General features: G+C 48.4%; 2 protein-coding genes across 41 annotated transcripts in view; one reads left to right on the top strand and one right to left on the bottom strand.

Annotated features, from left to right (window-relative positions):
* The window catches only part of SMUG1 (single-strand-selective monofunctional uracil-DNA glycosylase 1), a 102,348-nt gene extending 93,762 nt beyond the window's left edge, over positions 1-8,586 (top strand). For 17 of the 36 annotated variants that reach the window (XR_010579436.2, XR_010579438.2, XR_010579437.2 and 14 more), the window contains 2 exons: positions 90-143; positions 4,458-4,643. The gene's annotated coding sequence lies outside the window, so the exon portion shown is untranslated. Of the gene's footprint in view, positions 1-89; positions 144-4,457; positions 4,644-5,578; positions 5,700-7,882; positions 8,001-8,157; positions 8,325-8,359 lie in introns of those variants that run through there. The other 19 variants (XR_012420318.1, XR_012420316.1, XR_012420317.1 and 16 more) reach the window with 9 other exon arrangements.
* The window catches only part of HOXC10 (homeobox C10), a 184,217-nt gene that overhangs the window by 43,276 nt on the left and 120,575 nt on the right, over positions 1-20,366 (bottom strand). The window lies entirely within an intron of this gene.

Genomic DNA, 20,366 nt, shown 5'->3' with positions numbered 1-20,366 from the left:
AGGGGAGATGGGCACCCCCAGTCTTTCCATCCTCCTCATTCTTCTAGGGGCACCCGAATTCCCCATTCCTTATTTCCCCTATCACGCAGGCACTGGCAGGGTTCTTTGCCCACTCCTGTTGGCCGCTGCGGCTCCAAAACAAGGTAAGCTTGTCCTCTACCCCTCAAACTCTTCACTACCCGCATCCCGTTTACTGGCACCTGCAAACCACAGCCTCCCTTCCTGTCCCATTAGTCAACTTAAATCGGATTTTATTTTTCCTCTTAGTTGAAAGAAAAATATTTTTGTATTCTTTTGTGTAACTTATCTCGGATTTGGAGAAAATTTTAATTCAAATTAATACACTTTTATCGGGGGGGTGAGTAGTACTTTCCTCTTTTTCAATAAATTTGTATACTTGCTACTTTATGGAGAGTTTACTTTTCTCTGCGGATGAGTTATACCTTATGTTTTCACATGTGTTATTTCTTTAATGATAAGTTCAACTCATTTCTCCATTCCATCCTCCAATTTTGCTATTTATAAATATCATCTAATAGATTTAGAGTTTATTCATTTTTCTCCTCCCTCACTAGTTTTTCAGCTGTTACAGAATCACCACAATTTATTTTTCTCTATGTGTGGATGAGGTTTTGTGTTGATTCCTCTTTTTGTTTTGTAAATGAATTTATTGTTTGGGAAACTCTGGGTGTGTGTGTGTGTGTAAAAAAGTCTTTTGATTAATTCCAACCTCTCCTCTTCTGAAGAACAATTTGCTTGAAATGTTTTGTGTATTTTTCTCCTTTTTATTGTGTTTAAATCGAGGTATTTTCCCTTCTTTAAAACCTGACCTCTTTTTAAAAATTAGTATTTTGCATGTTAAACCATTTTTAAGGTTTTTATGTTATAAACTTCAGTGGTTAGTAGATTTACTTGCCTTTCCCTGATCTCCTTCACACGCCTGCCTCCTCCATCTCAGAACTTCCATCCCCAGCTTCCACAATTCTCAGCTTCCAACGGCCTCATCCCCCGCTCTCCTCCCAGCCAAGGAGGGATGCCTGGGAAGTAGACAGTGTCCTTCTTGGGTCAGAGCCTATGCTCTGGTTCTAGTTCAGGACACCTCCAGTCTGACCTCCAAGCCGGCAAAACCAGTGAGAGCAGAATTTCTGTTCAACTTTTTCATTTGGGACTAAGTTCTTTCCACTCGGCTGTGTTCTGGAGAACTCTCTGATACATGAAATCGAATTTTTAACTTCTCATTTTTTCCCTAAATTCTAAGAAAAATGCAAGCAGATTGTTTTTCTTCCTTAAATGTAAGCTGTTAGCTTAGGGGTCAGCCCTTTGGGTCTTTTACCTCCTGGGGGAGACTTCTCAGAGAGACCACACAGTGTTGATTCTTCCTGTTAGTTTTGGTTAAGGTAGAAGGGGCAGGGATTGGGGAAGCCAGTATTGATCTCTGGCTCTAGCTCTGCACAAAGAAGGGTAGAGAGCTGACTTGGGGACTTGTCCCTTTGGTTAGTAAGGTTTGGCTTAGGAGAGAGTTTGGAGTAAATCCCAACTCTGAGGAAATTCTTCTTTTTAGCATTACTGTGAAAATAGTTTAATAAACTATTAAAATGGTGTGACATGGTTTCAAACTATTCAGATTTCTTGAAGTAACAAAAATAAAATTACAAGAGTAATTTGTGTTTCCCAAAGATCAACCTCCAGTGACTGTCCATTTCTCTCAGGGAAACAGAACTCAACTGGGCAGAAGTAAAACTGCCGCCCCTCCCCTCTCAGTTCCCCAGTCACATTGACATTCTGGGCACATTTGGCCCAGCCCCCGTCCCTGCTTCTCCCAAGTATGAATCTAAATTACTATTAATAAGGGGCCGCTCCAAGTTAATTGGCATTAAAAGAATTCATTTCAATTTGTTAATATTAAATGAATGCTCTGCACTTTAGCTTCCTTCTTCGCCCTGGATTCCCAGATGAGTGATGGGAAGAGGGGGCAGGGAAGTAGAATGAGGATTTTATTTCTGGCTCTCCAGCTTAGCAACTGTGGTGCCTTCCCTAGGGGTGTGCGATCAGGCTCAGTGGGGGCCTGATTGGGGAAAGTCTGATGGTCTTTTTTGGTGAAATTCATCTGTTTCAGCAGGAGTCGTGGGGGAGGGTGGGAGGGGAGCAGAGGGAGAGGGACAGAATGGTTTGGGGGACTTTGTGGGGAGCGGAGGGACTAGGGAGAAAGTGGGAAGGGAAAGGAACGGAGGTCAACAGGAGTTTTGGAGAACAAGGGTTGTATGTAGGCTGTGGGGTAAAGTAGATTTGTGAAGAACTGGTGCTAGGAACTAAACAACCCACCTAGAAGGGGAGGGGCTTTGGGCAGGGGTGGGGAGGTGGGATTTGAGGCAAAACAGCTAGGAGTTCTGAAACTATTAATATCTAGCTGTGTGACTCGGGGCAAATTGCTTAACTTTTCTCTCTGCCTTAGTTTCTTGACCTGTAAAACAGGGATAATAATAATAGAACTTATCTCAGGGGGTTATTCTGAATTAGAAGAAATACATGTCATGTGTTTTCCACAGTGCTTGGCACATAGAAACTGCCAGTAAATGTTAGCTCTTTTTATGGCAGAGTGGTTAACAGGATGGATTCTGGAGCTAGATGGCCTGGTTTTGAATCTCGGTCATGCCTTATGTGAGTTGTATGACCTAGGCAAGTTACTTAACCCCTTGTGCTTTAGTTTCCTTGTCTGTAAAATGGGGTAAATAGTACCTAGCTCAAAGGCTGCTGTCAGGATTAAATGAGTTGTATGTACGAAGAGCCTGGAACAATGCCTTCCCATAGGAAACATTATGTAAGCATTAGTTGTCATTGGTATTTTTGCTCTTCTGATCTAGAAAGGTCAGAAATAGATGCACAGGTGAGTTACTACTTACAGGCTAAGATTGGAATCAGTTCAACTCTTTCACTCCTATTCCTGAAGCTAGTCCTACAACTGGGGCTGCATATGAGGGCTTGGGGAGAGATCCTGTAACCCTGGAAGCTGGGATATCCAAATTCTTCCTCTGCTCTAGCTCTTGGGTTTGTGGTCCCTCCAAGACCCATAGACTCGAAGTCACTTCTTTTTCCCTGGGTGGGGTTGGGGTGGGGCTGGTAATGGTAGAATTACTTTCTTGGTGTAATAACTCCCATTGGTAGAGAGTTAGTCCTGGGAATGTGAGTTGGGGGAGGTTGGGTAGAGCAAAGGAGACTAAATATCCTCTATGTACCAGCTCACACACACTTGACCTCACCAGAGATTTGGGAAGACAGAGATTTGAAGAGAGGAAGTGATCTGACAAAGTCCTAAAGCTAGAACTTGGCAGAGTTGGCATGTGAACTCTGATCTGCCTGATGACAAACTTAAAGCCCTTCCATTGCTGCATGCTTTTTGAAGGGAGGGATGGGACACGTGTAAACTTGGGCCAGGACCATGGGGTAGATGGAAGATGGGCGAAGACAGAGTGTTGGAATGGGAAGTGGCCGAGCAGGAATTTTTCAGTCATGGAAGACTTCCTGAGAAGAGAGATTCCAGACCAGGGTTCAGATGGTAGGGGAAAGAGGATAGGAAGTAAAGAAGAGGGAAGGAGCCATGCATTGGCAAGGAAGGAGAAAAAAAAGGGTTTATGCAAAGGTTGGGTCAGAGTAATGGACATGAATTCGATTTGCCTTGGGTTTGCCTTGCTGGTACCATTTATTGAGGGCATACTATGTACTAGGTACATACGTGATCACATTTGATGCTCACAACAGCCCTGACAAGTGGGTTTCTTATCCCTATTTCCAAAAGAGTTCATTGAAGTTCTGAGAGCTTAATCCCTGCTTTAGGTTACATAGCAGTAGCTGGGTTTCCTGGCACCAGAACCCATGCCTAGGCTGCCCTGAGCATGGCTTCTGTGTCCCAGTCTCAACTTCCATGACTGGTTCAGGTCCTCCTGTTTCCCGGCATTTGTAGTCACTCTTGGTGACTGGGAACAAAGGGTTAGAGCATGAGCTGAAACTGAGAGAGGGAGTGGCAGGCAGGCAGTGGGGACAGAAACTTTTCTCACATCCACCCATGTGAAGAAGATGGACAGAAGGGTGGTCTTTCTGGAGGGGGCTTCCAAGCCACTTTCCCGAGACTGCTGATCTTGGTATGAATGGCAGGGACCTGACTGGATAGGGGATGGGTAGTCACATTGTTTTCTGCGCTGTAGACTTTATTTCCCTTCCTTTGGGAAGAAAAGAGGAAGAGGATAGCTCAGATGTGGGTTTGAGCCCTGGATTAAGACTGCCCATGTCCACTAAAATCTCTTCTTTCCTTGCTGCACGAGGGTAGAGAGACGCCCAGCTGGACACCACATTTCCCAGCTGCTCTTGTTGCCAGGTGTAGGCATAGGGGAATGTGAGGCGAGCATGTCCTCAAAGCCTGACGACATTGGGTAAATTCTCCTTTGTATTCTCTCTTTCATGAGCTGGGCAGATGTGCCTGAGACAGGTGTGACCAGGCAACTGAAAAGACATCCCTAAGAGAAGACACAGCAAAGGTGTGAAAGGAACACACATCCCTGACTGACCAGGTGGAACTGTCCAGCTGCCTGCTGTCTGGAACTGCTTCCTCCCAGACTAAGTGAGAAATAAACTTCTGTTTTCTATATGCTACTGTGTTTTGGGGCCTTTATGTTATAGCAGTTTTGCTGTCATCCTTTCTGATTCACCTTCTCACACCAGATATTTCAAATTAAAAAGATTATATCAGATCACGTGCAATGGCTCGTGCCTGTAATCCCAGCACTATTGGGGGGCTGAGGCAGGCGGATCACTTGAAGCCAGGAGTTCGAGACCAGTCTGGCTAACATGGTAAAACCCCATCTCTACTAAAAAATACAAAAATTAGCTGGACACAGTAGCACACTCCTGTAATCCCAGCTACTGGGGAGGCCGAGACAGGAGAATTTCTTGAACCCAGGAGGCGGAGGTTGCAGTGAGCCAAGATCATGCCACTGTACACCAGTCTGGGCTACAAAATGAGATTCTGTCTCAAAAAAAAAAAAAAAAGAAAAAGAAAGAAGAAAAGAAAAGGATTACATCAGATCACAGAATAACTGTAATAATGTTGATTGAGCCAGATAGCATGCGAAGGACTCTATGCACATTATTTAATGTAATCTACGTGACAATCCTCTGAGATATGTGTTACTATTATTCCAATTTACACATGAGGAAACTGGGGTTTAAGGAAGGTAAGTTATGTGCTGAGGGACATGCAGGAGGGGCTGGAGCTGGATTTAAAGCGCACTGGGTGTGCAGAGCTGAGCCTCTTCACCGTGGGGGCAAATCCCTCCTGAGGACAGGGCTGGAAAAGCCATGGAGATCATCTTGTGCTTGGACAAGCCTCTCGCCAATCACCACAGGGTCCCTAGACTCCCATTCCTAAGAAGCTCAAGAAGCTTCTTCAAGAAGCTTCAAGAAGCTCAGCAGGTTACTCGTGTTTATGTTGGGTCACTATGTACGGTTTTATTTGAAGGAAGGACCCCAGAGTCAAAATCAATTTGAAATCCCCTGATTAAATTCAGTCCCCTCCCTCTTTTTACAGGTGAGGCCCAGAGAGAAGATATGACTTGCTTAAGGTCACACACTTGGTTTCTCTGTCGATCTTTCTAAATCCAGGACGAGTTCTCTTCCCACAGTATCAGGCTGCCTCAACAAACAGGGAGGTACAAAAATAACCAAATCTGGGAAGGAGGGCAGTGGTCTGTGTCTCCTCCAATAATTCCATGGGACAGCCAAGCCCATTTCCTTGATTTCCCTTGTGCCCCTCCTGTCGGATATCTGCCTTGGGACCCATCTCTTTTGGGCTTGAAGAGAGAATGGGCTGCCTCAGTTCTCTACCCTCCTCATCACCCAGATGGTCAAATATGCAAAGGGAAAGGAGAGCTGGGGCCAGAGCCAAGGCAGGCAAAGAGGCTCCTCGACCCCCTCCAGTCTTCCCACATTTTTATTTTTGGAATTTCAGGCTCCCTCCTCCCCTAGACCTTTCCTAGTAGCCCACCAGGGAGAAGAAGATGAAAAACTGCCATAAATTTCTCCTATTTATATAAGAAGACAGAGTTTCTTGTGCCAGAAAAAACACAGAAAGGGATCTGTCAGGGGAGAAGGGACCCAGCCCTATACCTTCTGGGGGTCAATTTATCTTTCCGAGCCGTGGCTTGGGGGTCACCCTAACATTGCCTGTATGAAATGTAGGCTTTGACTTGAGGGCAGCCAGGACAGACAGCCCGTGAGCTTTGTTTCTGATCACAGTTTTTCTGCTTCATCTCAACCTCCCCCTACCCCTTACGGTGTCTTTTTAAAAAACAACCTTCTTGAGGTATAATTCATGTATCATACAATTCACCACTTGAAATGTACAATTCAATGGTTTTAGTATATTCACAGGTATGTCAAACCATCACCATAGTTAATTTTAGAACATTTTCATCACCTCAGAAAGAAATCTTGTAACCTTTAGCAATCACCTCCCTATCCACCCATATTCCTTCTTGCCCTTAACAACACTAATGTACTTTCTGTCTCTGTAGATTTCCCTATTCTGGACTTCCACATAAATGGCATCATATAATAAGAGGCCTTCTGTGACTAGCATCTTTGATTGAGCATAGTGTTTTCAAGGTTCATCCACGTTGTAGCATTTATCAGTACTTCATTCCTTTTCATGGCTGAGTAATACTCCTTTATGTGGATATACCACGTTTTGTTTATCCATTCACCTACTGATGAACATTTGGGTTGTTTCCACCTTTTGGATATTATGATTCTCCCTTTCCTCTTATTCTCTAGACATCTTGGATAGTATCCAGTGAGGCCTGGGGGCAAGAATGGGTGTTTCTTATATTTGGGAACACCTAATATCCATCAAAGCAGGGTCTTGGCACATGTCTTCTTTAATATTAAGTACATGTACTAGCTGGAATTTTCCTTCGTCTATCGTTACTGAGGTGGGGCTGCTCCCTTCTTTATCAATTCTCACTTTTTATTATGATTACTATGTTGGACACTTGCTGACTCTTCAGACTAGGGGATTCAGACCCCTCTCTTGGGGCTTCAGAGACATGGAGTGCATGAATGAATGTCTTTCCATCAGGGAAGAGTTCCCTGAGTCTGGTCTCAAGTGATTCTCTGGTGCCTCACAGTGGAAGGAAGGTCTGTGAAGACTCCAGGGTCAAGGGAAAGTTATGTTCTTGAAGGTATGACTGAGCCCAGAATCCAGGCCTCCAGTTTCCATCTCCTTGCCTGACCCATTTCAGTCTGCAGACATGCTTTGAGCTCAATCCAGTCACTCACCTAGCAACAGACATTGCCTCTGCCCTCACGGACTGTGCAGTTCTAGTGGTGAGAGTAAGATGAATACAAGTGAACAAAATGATGGCAAGTTGTTCAAGCTTGTAAACACTGTTCAATGAATGAATGAATGAACCAACAAGTACTTACTATGTGCTCTGGAAAGAAAATGTGAAAAAAGTCAAAGTTGTAAATCACTTTCTGCTACCACTACCTTTCCTAGTCTGGAAGTCAGCATTACTTCTCCATCCCTTGGAGGAGATAGTGGGCAGATATTACAAAATGTTAGCTAATAAGAGCTACCATTTATTGGACCAGACATACACCAAGGGGTTTTTATAGCTCATTGATTTTCATTCACCCTTTGAATTAGGCATCAATATTTCCATTTTGAAGGTGAGAAAAACCGAGACTCAGGGTTGAGTAGCTATCTGAAATCACATCCATAGCAGTAAGTGGCAGAACATTTGCTCTGGACACTGGGATAAGTCTGTGTGTGTGTGTGTTTTGTTTGTTTGTTTGTTTGTTTTTGGGACGGAGTTTTGTTCTTGTTGCCCAGGCTGGAGTGCAATGGCAAGATCTCAGCTCACTGCAACCTTTGCCTCCCAGGTTCACGTGATTCTCCTGCCTCAGCCTCCTGAGTAGCTGGAATTACAGGCGCCTGCCAGCACGCCCGGGTAATTTTTGTATTTTTAGTAGAGATGGGGTTTCACCATGTTGGCCAGGCTGGTCCCAAACTCTTGACCTTGTGACCCACCCGCCCTGGCCTCCCAAAGTACTGGGACCACAGGAGTGAGCCACCGTGCCTGGCCATGTATGTGTTTTTATTCCTAGCACTTCATAACAAATGCCAACATCTCTTCCTGCGGCCCTACCACAGGGGAAGCTCATCAGTTTCCCCTCCTGCCCAAAGGCAAAGCAGCCACAGTGGAGGTGCCAGGGTCCTCCCTCACAGCCTGCTGTCTAGTGCTTATTCCTGCTTCAAGGCTAAGGAAGGGAAGGGCCCGTTTTGTTTTCAAAGGCTTTTTCCTTCCAGCCCTTGCTGTGCGGCCCGTTGTGTGTGGGAGAGACCATGAGAGGCCTGGATATTGTCAACAAAAGACTTGAACAAGCCGAAGAGCTGATGATGTTGACAAGAAGGGGACCTTAATAAGGCAGATAATCAAAGTTGATGACTGACAGCCCCTTTGGCATCCCTTCACCCTCTGCTAAATCAGGTCTCTTACATGATCTTGATGACAAATAATAAAAATTATAAACACATGACAATTTTCACACGCATTTGTTCACTTCTTACAGCAAATATGAGAGGTATCCAAGGCTGAGGTTATTACAGAAAAAACGTTTTTGGGACTAGAACCTTAATTTTATGTAACAAAATTTATGTAGAGCTTACCGTGGATCACGTACTCTCCTAAATAGTTCAAAACTTTCATTTTTAGAGAGATGGGGGTCTTGCAGCCAGGTGTGGTGGCTCACACCTGTAATCCCAGCACTTTGGGAGGCCGAGGCGGACAGATCACCTGAGGTCAGGAGTTCAAGACCAGCCTGACCAACATGGTGAAACCCCGTCTCTACTAAAAATACAAAATACAAAAATTAGCCAGGTGTGGTGGTGTATCCCTGGAATCCGGAGGCTGAGGCAAGAGAATCACTTGAATCCAGGAGGCGGAGGTTGCAGTGAGCTGAGATCATGCCATTGCACTCCAGCCTGGGCAACAAGAGTGAAACTCTGTTTCAAAAAAAAGGGGGGGACAGTCTTGCTATGTTACCCAGGCTGGTCTTGAACTTTTGGGTTCAAGCAATCGTTCCACCTCAGCCTTCTGAGTAGCTAGGACTATGGACCCATGCCACCAGGCCTGGCTGTATCTTATAACTATTAACTCATCTACTCTTTTTTACCACCATACGAAGTAGGCATTACTGTTATTCACATTTTTTTTAAGATGAGGAAACTGAGGCATGATAATCAAGTATCTGGCCCAAGGTTGTACAGCCAGCAGGTGGTAGAACAGGGATCTTGAACCCAGCCCCAGCGTCTGTGTCTAACCGCTTCACCAGGTGGACTTCGCATGGGAACTACACTTGAAACTCTAGTTTGTTAGTCTGGTGCCCCCCTTCTGCCTGCCTCCCTCAGTCTTTATGGCCCATTGGAAAAAGCAAGCCAGAGCTGTGGCTCCCAGGGTGACGATCCTTCAGCTGCCTCCTTGGCACTGTCATTCTCTCCTCCCATCTCCTGCCAAGGGCTACAGCCGGCAATACCACAGACGGTTTGCCATGGATCAAGATTTCTCCCAAGAAAGAGCTCACAGGAAGGCTGCTGTGAGAAAGGAAGTCACTTGCTACTCCCCTTATTCCTCCATCAGGAGGAGCCAGATGAGGTCACTGCACATTTGAGTGGGTGCCATCAAAGCACAGCCTCTGGCCAGCCTGGAGACAAACGTGGGGTGTGTGGCCCATGACTGAGGGGCTGAAGGGAAACCTGAGGTGGTAGATGATTGAACTGATTGAAATAAAACTTCTGTAGGAGTGCTGCACGTCATTCATTCAACGATGCTCCCTGACCAGGGCCCAGGGCTGTGCGTATGAGCTGCAAATGGGTTTGTTCATTCGTTTACATATCTATTTGCTTATTTATTCAATAAATTCTGATTATGCCCCTAAGAGGCACTATGCTAGATGTCGAGGATGAACAAGACAAAATCCCTGCCCCACAGGGGCTCCCGATCTAGAGAGGGGAGGAGGAAGGAAGATCCACAGTGATTTGTATCATATGCTGAGGCAAGAGAGTCATTTGCTATCGCCGTTTGACATCCTCACCCCAGTGCGGTCCTTCTCTTTGTCTCTCCACGCTGGGAGTGAGCAGCCCCTGCCCAGCTGCTCTTCAGACACAACCCTCTTCCCTCAAGCTGCCCTCTGCCTGGATCCCACCTTCCTTGTGAGCTGGAGTATCTGTGTTGAAGAAGGAGTCTTGACTCTCCTTCCCTGTCAGTCACTGTTTGGCTGCAGGCGGTGATAGAAGTGGCAATAAAGCAGCAGAGAGAAGGCTTTGGTATCGGAGCAGGGACTCGTGGGTGGGATGGGATGGGGATGGTTTTCCGTTTGCCCCACTGTGTTCTCTGTGCTGCTCTGCCCGGGGAGGCTGACCTCTGCAGACTGTGTCACCTGGGCCCCCTGATCTCTCCACCAGTAGAGGTCCTGGCTGGGAAGAGGGAGAGACGAGTTGGGGTATTTGTTTCCCCCATTCCCTGGCAGCCTCCCTTTTTGCCTGTCTGAAGCTCTGGTGGTGGTTGTGGTTCCTCCATGGTCACAGCTTTGCTGAGTGGCCTCTCTCCTGTGTCCCGTGACCCCAGTTGGCATCGGGCTTTGGTAGAGCTATTTCTGTCCTGGTGCCACACTAGACCTTGTTAGTTTTCTTCATCCAGTCTATGCCTTTAGAAATTGTCACATCACTAAACTCTTCAGTGAAACCCTTTCGAATGTGTCATTTATTTTCTGTTGCCGCCCTGACTGGCTTACCTGGGTGCAGAGGAGGTGGGGACAGAGCAGGTCAGGGCTCCAGTTCAGCTTTATTATCCCTCTTTGTCAGGGTTTCCCAGAGCAAGAGAGAGAATTTGGACAAATGAATGAGGGACAACGCTCTCCTGAGGGTTTTCATTAAGGGGCGAGGATCACTGCCGCTAGCTCCTTTGAAAGCAGAATTAAGAGCCTGTGCAGGAAGGCACAGCAGGAAGGCTCATGGTTAGACCACAGGGAAGGAAGCAGCCACTGCTGGAGACCTACCCTGTGCTGGTCACTGACAAGCTGTCTCATTAAACCTTCCCGGACCCTCAACCCCTCCTAGTATCTTATCCCCATTTTACAGCTGAGAAGACTGTGGCCCAGAGAGGTAAAGATCTGGGGAGCAGGATGGGAGCTTCACTCTGTCTCAGTTTCTCTGGCAAAGAGAAGCCTCTGGCAAAGAGAAACCTTGTGATCAAGGGATTGGGAGGGTGACAGATAAATCTTGGCTTAAGTGTCAGCATAGCACTGGGAATCTGGAGTTAGACAGCACTGGCTTGACTCCTTGGATCTGCCTCTTTAGTAGTTGTGTGATACTGGGCGTGCCTCTGTTTCTTCATCTATAAAAATGGGGCTAATGATAATAGCACCTGCCTTATAGGTTATGGAGAAGGTTGAATTTGTAGTTATGAGGTGCCCAGGAACAGTGCTGGCACACAGTGAGCGCCATACACAAGTGTTAAAGAATGGAGTCTCCTGCTCTCTCCTTATTTTCCACCCCCTGCCCTCTTCTCATTGCCCACCTGCCCTGCCTTCTCCTCACCATCCTGAAAAAGGGTGAACAGCCACCCAGGAGCCCCTGAACAGGCATGTTGGTCCCAGGCCCTTTGTGAGCATGCTTTGCCCTGCCCTGCCCCCTGTCATCACCATTCTGGACGGAGCAGGAAGGATGGAGACACTTAGTTGGGCTATCCACTCCAGGTCCAATGCCAGTGGGATCAGCTTCAATGGGATGCGTGCAGACCGGCCTCTTCTCCCCAGCCCCCTCAACTTCCCAGAGCTGCGGGGGGCCCGGGAGTTCTTGGTAACAGCACATTAAACCTCTGTTTGTGGGAACTTTAATTTAAACATAAATTAGAGACGGCAAATGACTCTGGCAGCCAGATAAGCCATCCCGGGAGAACAAGGAGAAAGCCAAGAGAATCAGCCCAGATAAGGCCTGAATTTAAACTGCTGGTGATACCCAGAAGCCTGGGACAGATGAAATGTAGGGGTCCTGAATGAAGAACCCCAGAAGCTCCACACCCCAGTTGCCCTTGCTCTGGGCTCTATGCCACCGCCTTCTACTGTGTTCTCTCTATTTCTATCTTTTTGCAAAATTCTAACGTGATTCTTTGGCTCCATCCCTCCCCACTCCCACCCCACTGTTTTAGAGAATGCACTTTCTTTACTTTGCTTCTCATCTTCTTCTGTGACCTACTATTCTGAGAAAGTTCTACTTGTTATCTAACCTCCGTCTATGCTACTACGTTTAGAGTCTAATACGTCCTGCTTAGTGGTAGCTCTGGGGGTTTCTGTTCAGGTGGCAAACGTGGTGTAGTAAAAACAACCTGAAAAAGACCTGAGTGAACTTCTCTGCATCTCAGTTTCCTCATCTGTATGATGAGTGTGTGAGATAAGAATCTCTAAGGACTTGTAAGCTTTGACTTCTCACAGAAAATCTGGGGACAAGCACATCCCAGGAAATCTCTTTTGTTCTGGAACCCATGAATTTTCCACTGTTCTACTGTTTGGGAGTGAGGGTGGGGAGAGCAGTCAAGCCCGTCGATTGCTTTCTGGGGAGGGGTCTACAGGCTTTGCTTCCACCCCTCCACCCACAACCCAGGCGCAGGCCAGGCCCAGGCCCAGGCCCAGGCCCAGGCCCAGGCCCAGGAGAGAGGCTGCCTTTCCAGTTCTGCTAAGGCCTGCTGAGCCCAGCTCTGTGGGGCTGTGGCTGCTAAGATGTTGTCTCTGTCCTCTGGGGTAGGAGCAACATATGTTCCCTCTGTCACAGCACCTGTGAGGGTGGCAGAGGGATGGCACCCCCCAAGAGGGCAGAGTTCCATCTCTCCAGCTGACCTTGAAGAATCTTTTTATCCTGCTTTTCTGGGAGGCTTAAAGTGAAGGCGAAGGGAGATATCACCACATCCCCAAAGCCCCCACTAAATGGGGAGCTATTGTCTTTCATCTTTCATGCAGGGTTAAAGAAGACACCTTGGCTACAGCAAGAGGAAAGAAGGTCAAACCACAGGCAGAACTTTCAGGTTGGGTGTTAGAGCAGACTGTGATCCCAAGAGGTCATCCAAGACCCTTGGTTTCAGAGGATGCCTATGAGGCCCTGGTCCCTGGCTGGGGTGGGGACAATAATCCCAACAGCTCAGGCCAGACTGACTTGGGAGTCAGAAGGTCCCTGGGACTAGAATAGAAGGACTTTGGCATTTTCCCTGGCCTAGGGCCCTTAGACAGAGGTGGGCAGCTGCCATCAGGGGCCTGGGGCCCAGCTGTGTCCCTACCTTCCCTGCCTCCCCCCTCCTGAGTGCCTGGCTGTCCCTGGAGCCCCAGGCTTGCCCGCCATCTGGGCAGCTCAGAGGAGAGCCCACTGCCAAGGGAGTGCCAGCATTGATTTATAGCCCACAACCTTGGCAGGCTCAGGCTGTGTGCCCGATCCGCCTTTGCTCAGGAAAGAGATGCTCCTCTTAAAGGGACAGTGCAGAGAAATGCAGGAATGTCCAGGATGAAAGCTTGGCAGGGGGCTGGCAAGGCTGACCTCCACCCATCAGCACTCTGGGTGACTGCCACTCCCTAAGGAAACTTCTCCCTAGGGAACCACCCATCACGCCTGTTATACACTATCCTTTGTAGACTTGGCCCAACTGTGACATATTAATATGTTTACTGTCAGTCTCTCCCACTGGACCGTAATCTCTAGGAGGGCAAGAATCAGATCCATTGTGCTCATTCCTGAACACTCAGCACCCACCACAGTGCCTGGCGCCTAATAAGATCTCAGTAAGAATTTGTCAAGTGTAGGAAAGAATGAATAAATGAAGGTCCTTGTCCGTAAGGTGGAGGGAAGCCCATGTGTCTTCTTAGTTCCTGCCATGGTTTCCAAGACCCCACAGCATCTGCTGCTACTCCCAGGATCTCTCCCTCCAGGACCCTTCCTCACCCCTGTCTTATCAACCCTGGACAAGTGGGGCCAATCTTATCTGGATACCCTTGCCTCCCCACTTTCCTTGAGTCACTTCTCTTAAATCCTTCACACAATGTTCTTTTCCTCCCATTTTCCTTCCTTCAAGATACTTTCTCAGATTACTTACTGCCTCTGTCCCTGATTCAGATACTCTTTAAGATAATCTTTTTTTTTTTTTTTTTTTTTCTTGAGACAGAGGCTCCCTTTGTCACCCAGGTGGGGGTGCAGTGGCACAGTCTTGACTCACTGCAACCTCTGTCTCCCAGGTTCAAGTGATTCTCCTGCCTCAGCCTCCAGAGTAGCTGGGATTACAGGCATGCACCACCATGCCCAGCTCAGCTAATTTTTGTATTTTTAGTAGAGATGTTTCACCACATTGGCCAGGCTGGTCTCGAACTCCGACCTCAAATGATCTGACTGCCTCAGCCTCCCAAAGTGCTGGGATTACAGGCATGAGCCACTGTGACTGGCCTCTCCAGCAATATTTACTGAGTATCTACTATGTGCTAGGCACTAGTAGCTAAGAATTCATGAATAAACAGGACAGGCATAATCTCTGAACTCAAGGCCCATACATTTCAGAGAGTGAAACGGACAAAAAAAATAAGTAAGCAAGTTAGCAAATACATACATGCCATTGTGAGACCTGTTGTGAAGAGGGTAATCACAGACAGGGTGGAGCAGGGACCCTTTAAATTGGGTAGTCAGCTAGGCATGGTGGCTCACGCCTGTAATCCCAGCACTTTGGGAGGCTGGGGCAGGTGGATCACCTGAGGTCAGGAGTTCAAGACCAGCCTGACCAACATGGAGAAACCCTGTCTCTACTAAAAATAAAAAATTAGCCAGACGTGGTGGCGCATGTCTATAATCCCAGCTACTTGGGAGGCTGAGGCAGGAGAATCGCTTGAACCCGGGAGGCAGAGGTTGTCGTGAGCCGAGATCGCGCCATTGCACTCCAGCCTGGGCAACAAGAGAGAAACTCCGTCTCAATAAAATAAAATAAATTGGGTGATCAGAGAAAGTTTCTCTGAGGAAGTGACACTGGGCTGAGGTTTGAAGATTGAGAGGGAGCCGTGTAAAGAGTGAAGTAACAGCGTTCTAGAAACAGTTCAGTTTGGGTGCGCACTGCAGGATTTGGGGTACGGGGCTGGGAAAGGAGCTTTCCCAAACTGCACACTCCCATCTCTTTTACACTGAAAACCCCTACCCTTCCAATGTGGGAGGACCGTTGCTTAAAATCTTTGGAGAAGCAGCCCTGGCCTTACCTGGGAGCTGGTTAGAAAACAGAGCTCAGGTTCCACTCCAGATCTGCTGAGTCAGAAACTGTATTTTAACCAGGTCCCAGGTCATTTGTATGCACAGTGGTGTTTGAGAAGCAGTGTTTCAGGAAACACCTCAAAGGGGGAATGGAGTGTGAGGACATCAGAGGATGTGAGGTGGGTGGGGTTGGGGGGTTGGTTGCTGAAGAGTGGATTTGATCAGAGATGGGGGTCTGAGTGTGTGTATGTGCCTCTGTGTGTGTGTGTTCCTCCAGCCCTAATGACTGTGGGCTGAGGATGTGCATCTCCAAGCGCTTTTCCTTCTATGGGTGTGGATACTGTACATCTTTATCCCACTGTGACAATGCCCCCACTTCCACCTACAGCTGTGAGTCAAACAGAATCTGCCAACCTCTGGGTGGTGGCAGCATCTCGGAAGCAAGGCAAGGCAAGGAGATCCCTTGTTCCTGACCTCCGGCAATCCATTTATTTGACCTGAGTCTCATAAAGGCGTCCTGATGAGCCCAATCGCTTGCTAATGGTTATGAGCTGAGACCTGGGGATTTATGGCTGAGGACAGGAGTAGGGCTGTGCACAGGAGGCCAGGCTGTGCGTGGCTTCAGTTCATGGAAGCCTGTACCCAGAACCACGGCGGGGACTACCACACCCCCACCTCCCAATCTGCGGCAAAGAACATTGCCTTGGGTGGGGGAAGGTGGGCTGAGGAGAAAAAAGACCTCTGGCTGGAGATGTCCAGGGACGAAGGGTGAGTGTCTGGGGAACTGGCCTGACTTGGCTAGGTGTAGTGTAGGGGGAGATACTGGATAAGTGAGTGGAAAGGGCATTGGAATTGGAACTGGTCAAACTGGGGTTCAAATCCTGGATCTGTTTTCCACCCATGTATGACACTCGACAAATCATGGCTCTCCCTGAGCCTCATTTTTCTCATCTGTAGATGGGAATCGTGACGCTATCTCATAGGTTTGTGAGAATTAAATGAGGCCAGGTGCAGTGGCTCATGCATGTAATCCCAGCACTCTGGGAGGCCAAGGTAGGAGGATTTCTTGAGCCCAGGAGTTCAAGACCAGCCTGGGCAACATGGTGAAACCCTGTCTCTACAAAAATACAAAAATTAGCCAGGTATGGTGGCATGTGCCTGCAGTCCCAGCTACTCAAGAGGCTGATGTGGGAGCATTGCTTGAGCCCAGGAGCTTGAGACTGCAGTGAGCCATGATCATGTCACTGCACTCCAGCCTGGGTGACAGAGTGAGATCCTATCGAGAGGGAGAGAGAATTAAATGAGATAATATTTGTGAAAAGCACTTTGAATATCAATTGTATATATTTAAGTGGGTCAAGAGATTGGGATTCTAATTCCAGCTCCACCACTAATTTGCTGGGATTCTAGCACTGGTTTTGTTACCAATGGCTTTTTTTGGTTTTCTGTTTTCCTGAGACAGGGTCGCACTCTGTCGCCCAGACTGGAGTGCAGTGGCATGATCTTGGCTTGCTGCAACCTCTGCCTCTCAGGCTCAAGCAATTCCCCTGCCTCAGCCTCCTGAGTAGCTGGGATTACAGGCACGCTCCACTACTGCCCACTAATTTTTGTATTTTTAGTAGAGACAGGGTTTTGCCATGTTGGCCAGGCTGGTCTTGAACTCCCGACCTCAAATGATCCACCCACCTTGGCCTCCCAAAGTGCTGGGATTTCAAGCATGAGCCACCCCACCCAGCCAGTTACCAATGGCTTTGTGACCTGGGGCACATCACAGACCCTTTCTAGGTCTCAGTTGCCCGGTAGATACCAAGAGGGGACACAATGCTTTTTTGGTTGCCTCCAGCTCTGATGTTTTGTGGTTCTAACGAGGAGTCCTTGTTTGGAAATGGAACTTTGGAATGGCTTGTATCTCATTTTGGCCATAGACAGGGCATCATTGCAACTGTGGCTTCAAGGCCGATGTGTGGTTAGCAGGGCTGAGTCAGAACAGCCCCTCTTCCTCGATAGTGCCATCCTGTGAATACAACCCCTGTATGGGTGTTGGACACAGTGTTGGGGAAGACTGGGGCAACAGGGGTAAGTAGGAAAGGCCCTGTGGTAGGGAGTTAGCTGGGTATCCATGGAAATGCCTGAAATACTCATGCCTTTTGCACAAGTAGGTCTTCAAATAATCTCTTCTGCTTCCCTCTTTCCCACTCTTTCCCTGTTTAAGGTGTGTGGTGGTGGTGGTGTGTGTGTGTGTCTGACCTGATTGGGAGAGTAAGCCAAATGGAGTGGAGTGGAGAAACATCCCCAAAAGACCCAGGTAGAGGCCTAAGGATTCCTAAATCACAGTGCAGAACAGGGTCCTCCACCCTTTTCCCGTTCTGGGAACATCCTGAAGCCAGTCACTGGGAGAGATGGACATGACCCCCAACCCAGCCTCACAGACCCCACCCCTCTTCCACGCTTTGCCCTACCCTCCTTCCCTGTGCTTGTATCCTAACCTTAAGCCCTAGAGACCTCTAGGTACCCAGAGAGCAGTCTATTCAGTGACGTTTGCTGAGCGCATGTTACGTGCCTGGCACTGGGCCTGGAGCAAGGGCTAAGGAGTGAAATTAGACCTGATTCTTATCGTGAAGATGTCACAGCTGAGTAGGCAGAAAGACTTTAAACAGATAATGGCAACACGATGTGCTAAGGAACATCAATGTACAAGATAACAGGTAGTCTGTATTTATGGGAGAGGGAGGCATAAAAGATGCTTCAGCTGCTTTCTAAACATGTTTGTTGTGGAACATTAAAAACATACGAAAACAGACAGAGCAGTATAGTGTCCTTATTATGCAGCTGCAGCAATGGTCACACCAGGGTCAGTTTGGGTGTGTCTATACTCCCACCCACGCTCCATACCCCACTGCACCATTACTTGGGGTGGAACTGGGTTGGTTTTGAAGGAGGAACAGCAATTCCCCAAGTAGAAAGTGCTGGAGGGAAAAGCTTGCAGGCAGAGGGGATGCCATGCTCAGAAGCTTGAGCAGTGCCCAATGCTGGTGCACCAAACTGAAGCTGAAGGAGTGGGACAAGATGTTTCGGCCCCTGTGCAGGCTGGCCCTAATCCATCTGTCACACAGCGTGCCCTGTGGCTCCTTTTGGAACTCGGGTCTCCAGGCAAGTCTTTGGCAGAGCCAGGTTAGCGCAGAGCCAGCCCTTTGAGTGCAGGGAGTGAGGAGGCACCACTAAGACGGCGGGCCTTGGCTGGGCGTCGGCGGGGCCTTGGTGGGCCTAGAGCACTAGGGACTGGCACGCACCGGCACTGACGGGCAAAGCGGGCGCAGTCGGGCCCTCCACCCCGCGCCGGCACGCGGTCTTAAATATTACCCTGGAGTTTTCAATTATCTCTCCTTAATGGATTTGCAGGGGCTTTTTCATCAAGCGCGGGGTGGCTGGGTGTGGGGGTGTGGGGAGCGCGCGGCGAGGGCTGGAGCTGGGAAAATGGCCCATATTTCAATATTAAAGCCCTTTACGATCGTAGCAGCATGAAAGATGCCGCAAATAAAACGGAGCCGCCCGCGCCAGCCTCTCCATCTCGCAAGTTTTAATTAACGCTGAGGGGGAGGCGGCTGACGGGCGGGTCGGAGTCGGGCCAGCGGCGGATCTAGGAGCCTGCGGTCCCAGATTCCGAGCTGGAGCGTCAGGGAGCTCGCGGGCCGGGCCAGGCGGAGGCGGAGGGTGGTGGGCTCCGAGTCCCGGGCGAGGGCGCGCAAGATGCCGGTGGACATGGGTGAGGCTAAGGGGTGCGTGACAGGTTGGAAGGTCTCTGAGCATCTGACGAGGAAACAAAACTCGTGCAACTGAATGCAGACAGCTTTGTTCTTAAAGGTGAGGGGGCTTGCGGTCAAATCACCGATCTCTTCATCCCCAGGCTCCTTTAGCGCCCGTCCTTCTACCTCTCTTCTTTCGACCAACAGTTCCCCCAGAAGCTCCCCCGCGTTGATTCCCGGTCCCCTCCCACCTCATCCTGTGGCCCCTTGTTTCAGGAGGCAGGCATGCTTCTGTGACCCCGCGGCTCCTGTTCTGGGATGTCTGCTTTCTCCATCACTCCCTGGCTTCCCGGGCGGGCCCCATCCTCCGGAGCCGAGCTGAGCAGCGCGCACAGAAGCGCCACTGTTCTGCCTTGGCAGGGCCTGGCCCGACAGCTTGTGCCTGCGCAGCAGACCCATCCGTCAGGCGGGAAGGATGGAGCGACGTCCGGCTGCCCGCTCTGAGGACTCCCCAGGGAGACACCTCTGGCCTTGGCCCAGACTGCTCTCTCTCTTCCCTTCTTCCCACCCGCCAACCCTTCCCCCAACTACCAGCTCAGTATATACTTCTGTCTCTCCTCCTTTTCTTGCTTCTCTTCCTCCCTCCCATACACATGCAGCCTGGGGCCTGGGGCCCAGGAGAGTCACTCCTCTCATGGGTCACACTGAGAAGTCCTTCCTCCACCTGTATCCACATGGCAGGGCATAACTCTAAAGCTTAAAAGGATCCGGCGATCTCAGTGGACCACAATCCAAAGCTAAGTCAGCCAACCAACACTGAAGGGCTTAAATTCAGGACTTTGGGCAAACCCTATAGAGTGGAGGAATTAGAAAAATAATACAAATAAAAGACATGGTCATTATTCCTGGGTATTTACAGATACTTTGTGCTTCCTGAAACGTTTTGCAGAAATCAAATTCTCTTCTCATTGTGCTACACAGCTTGTAAGCACCAAGACAAGAAATTCTATGATAAAGCAAAAAGAAAAGAAAAGAAAAAAATCCTCTTCTACTTTCTTCTTGGTGTGTATTTTTTCTTGTCAATTTCTGATAATCTATCAAGCCTACTTAAAATAGTGCCTGTTTATGCAGTATGGTGAGGATGATGAACACACACTTAAACAGGATAGGTAATAAGTACAAACTACAAGTGCTGTGAGGATGCAGAGTAATAGGACAAATGGTGAAAATTAAAACATTTTTGGCTTAATCAAGGAGTACTTCCTGGAGGAGGGGAGACCTGATTTGGAAGGAGAGGTGATATAAACTTG

The sequence above is a fragment of the Macaca fascicularis genome, chromosome 11 (genome assembly GCF_037993035.2).
Source record: "Macaca fascicularis isolate 582-1 chromosome 11, T2T-MFA8v1.1".
NCBI lineage: Eukaryota > Metazoa > Chordata > Mammalia > Primates > Cercopithecidae > Macaca > Macaca fascicularis.
The sequence above is the reverse complement of the archived record's forward strand: the minus strand, read 5'-3'. Positions and strand labels throughout refer to the sequence as shown.